Source organism: Bison bison, unplaced genomic scaffold (genome assembly GCF_000754665.1).
Source record: "Bison bison bison isolate TAMUID 2011002044 unplaced genomic scaffold, Bison_UMD1.0 scf7180017864514, whole genome shotgun sequence".
Taxonomy (NCBI): domain Eukaryota; kingdom Metazoa; phylum Chordata; class Mammalia; order Artiodactyla; family Bovidae; genus Bison; species Bison bison.
In genome coordinates, this window is record NW_011495067.1 from 3,019,745 (window position 1) to 3,023,768 (window position 4,024).

Consider the following 4,024-nt stretch of genomic DNA (forward strand, 5'->3'; position numbering starts at 1 on the left):
GCAGTAAAAGCAGTCCTAAGGGGAAAGTTCATAGCAATACAGGCACACCTCAAGAAACAAGAAAAAAGTCAAATAAATAACCTAACTCTACACCTAAAGCAACTAGAAAAGGAAGAAATGAAGAACCCCAGGGTTAGTAGAAGGAAAGAAATCTTAAAAATTAGAGCAGAAATAAATGCAAAAGAAACAAAAGAGACCATAGCAAAAATCAACAAAGTCAAAAGCTGGTTCTTTGAAAGGATAAATAAAATTGATAAACCATTAGCCAGACTCATCAAGAAACAAAGGGAGAAAAATCAAATCAATAAAATTAGAAACGAAAATGGAGAGATCACAACAGACAACACAGAAATACAAAGGATAAAAAAAAAAAAAGAGAGAGTAAAAATAGTTAGTTGTATTATGACCTCCAACATTGCATAATCATAATCACAATCATTATTATTATTTCAAGTTCCTTTTTAATGGCTTAATTGTAATTGTTGTTGTCAGGCATTTTAGACTGGGACCTCTGGCAGTCATGCAATTTCTAATTAATTTTTAATAGAGAATAAATATATGCATCTTTAAATTTTTGATATCTTCCTGTGTTGCATTCACATATAAATGTCAGTTTTTCCAGTTAAAGATTGCTTGGTTTCACACATATCTCATGTTGATCCAGCCTAGTTTTATGTGTACGTTAAAAAATCTCTTTTACCTTGATGTTTATAATATTCTTTATACTTGAGTTATACTTATTTGCCTAGACCCTATTGTGTTACATGAAAAGTCAGACAGGACTTAGCAACTGAACAACAACGACACTGTTGTACTGATAAAGACTAATATTCTATAATAATGGACTCATTTTCATGAAACAGTCTGATCCATTTAAAAATCAAATTTAGTCCTTAATTTTATTAAATATAATATACATATATATACATATATTTTCTTATTCAGCATTTCTGTCTCAAACTTATTGATTCCTGAAGTCACCCCAAAGATGGATAGCATGTTATCAGGGGTTTAAGAGTTCTGTTAAACTTCAGTTACACTGAGTGTATTCCTCAAGCATAAAATACTTCCATTAGTAGTTATATATAACTGAAGAAATTCTTAAGAGACTCAATAATTCCCGACTAAATAAATTTTGATGCAGTGTCACTGTTTCATTCATAATTTTCTTATGTGAAGGAAAATGAGGGGAAAAGTCAGGTCAAATCTATTTATCACCACCTATTATCTTGCCTAAAATTTAAAAAAATCAGACCTTATGTATGAGTCAAGGTGCTCTGATCATCGTTTTATAAATATCTTCTCTATCCTTTTCCATTACTTGTTTCAAAATTAAATAAGGGGAGCTTGGGTTCTGCTGACCATCACTGAGTAATTTCATCTTTTCCACTAATTAGAGCTAACAACTGTTAACAAAAGACAACAAAACAAAATGACCTACTTGAAAGACTGAAAAGTAAACACTAGTACATGCATTAAGTAGGGAAGTCAACAGTCAGAGGAATGACTAACATGGCAACAATGAATTTCCTGTTTTCTTTCCACTATGATACAGAGAGCCTGTGAAGGGAAATTTTTCTTTCTCTCCCCTCTCATCTTTCTCTCCCAATCCTGTGCTGAAGTCTTGAGCTACATGGCTGAAGGAAGACAGGCTGTGGATGTAGCAGGCACTGAAGGCTCTGAGAGAAAAATTTCTTCCATATATAGAAAAGCCAAAAAAAGTGAATAGTTTTGTAAGAGGTATTGGGAGTCCCCATTTTCTCTTTTTTTCTCTCGGCCTGTCTGCAGGCTGGCCCTAAAGTTACATGGTTTCAGAAGTGACAGGAATTCTGAAGGTGCAGGCACAGAAGAGCTTGAGAGAAAGTCAGATTTTACGTTCAAGAGAACTGAGAAAGAGTGAGAATAATCTCTGCTACTTACCTCTCTTTTCACTTAAAGCTTAACTCCAAGCTTGGTCCCTATTATGTTTTCCTGATGAATAGCACAAGGAGCAAAAATCTGTAACAATCCCATCCCTCTGAACAGAGCAGATTTTAAAATGAGACACAGAGCCAGAGGGTATAACAGAAGACCTGGAGTTGGGAGTGTCAGAGAAGAGGAACTTTAACTAACCAAGTCTTGAGTTTACACTCGAGCTGTGCATGCCTGGAACACACATGGAACATTATAAACAAAAATGTTGAGAACTTACTTAAACGCCAAAGTTGAAATCACACATGGCATGCATTCCAAAAAGCAGGTGTGCATAGCACAGGAAAGGATTAGAAAACTGACGATGCATTGGAACCACCCACAGGAACTGAGATGGGCTGGTCAGACTAATTGCCTACTAAAACAAATAAAGAAATCTAGATTCCTGAAGATATTTTGATGGCACTTAAAAATCTCATAACATAATATTCAAAATATTCAGGATACAATGGAAAATTTCTTGATTTACTTACCAGTTATCAAAGGAAAAGACAAATCAATGTCAAATATAAGATTCCTAAGTGGTATATGTATTAGACAGAGTCTTGAAGCTATTGTTACAATCAAGCACCAAGAGGGAAATGAACATTTAAATAAGAGAAAAAAGAGAAATTATTGTCAGAGAAAAATGAAGTACAAAATAAAACCAAATGAAAACTATAGAGTTTAAAAATAAAATATTTAAAATTAGAGACTTCACTGGCTCCATAACAGGATGATGATGAGTAGGAAAGAGGACATAAGTTGAAAATAGAACAATAGAAAGTATACAATCTGAAGAATAAGAAACAAGAGTTGTTTTTTGTTTTTTTTTTTTGATGAGTACCCATATTAAAGATATAACATTCTTGAGAGAAAAAAAATAATAGTTTGGCAGAAGAAATTATGGCCCAAAACTTCCTAAATTTGGTTAAAGATGGAAATACACAAATTTAAAACACACAGCAACCCCTAAAAAAGCTAAAAATCAAAGAAAACCATGTATAGACACAATAAATACAAATAGAGGAAAAAAATACTTTGGCCACCTGATGCAAAGAGTAAACAAATTAGAAAAAACTCTGATATGGGGAAGACTAAGGGTAGGAAGATAAAGGGGCAGCAGAGGATGAAATGGTCAGACAGCATCACATAGCATCAATGGACATGAGTTTCGGCAAACTGCAGGTGGAGAGTGGAGGACAGGGAAGCCTGGCACACTGCAGTCCATGGGGTCCAAAGAGTCATACATGACTTAGCAACTGAACAACAACAACAGCAAGAGGAGAAAAAGTTTTATAAACTTTTTTATATATAAAAGGGAAAATACCAATCAGATGATTACATATTTCTCAAAGAAAATAAGAACGGTGGAATGAGTCATTTTAAAGGCCGAGAAAACAAGAACTACAGACGGAAAATTCACTGTATTTGAAAATGATACATTTGTTAAAGTAATTAAACAGGGCCTCATTATACTGAGGAAACTGCGATGCCTCAGTGGCCTATGTAAGCAAACTGAAACCTAAGCCAGAATTAATGCCCTCAAATCTGAGAAAATTAAATTGAAGAACACCTAATCACAAACAGTTAACCAGACTCCCTCACACAAGGTGATCCATTAAGTTACAGCCAGTCAAAGCTAATTTGTTTGCTTAGCTTCCCACATTTTCTATAAAAGCCTTTCCTCAGCTATTGTCAATGGAGTGTTCCTAACCATTTTCAGTTTAACAGCTGTCTGATTGGAATCAATGTTTGCTCAAATAAACTCTTAATGTACCTCAGTTTATCTTTTAAATGTTCTGGTTTCAGAACTTAAAGGCCATTCAGTTCAGTTCAGTTGCTCAGTCGTGTCTGACTCTTTGCAACCCCATGAATCGCAGCATGCCAGCCCTCCCTGTCCATCACCATCTCCCGAGTTCACTCAAACTCATGTACATTGAGTCGGTGAGGCCATCCAGCCATCTCATCCTCTGTCGTCCCCTTCTCCTCCTGCCCCCAATCCCTCCCAGCATCAGAGTCTTTTCCAATGAGTCAACTCTTTGCATGAGGTGGCCAAAGTACTGGAGTTTCA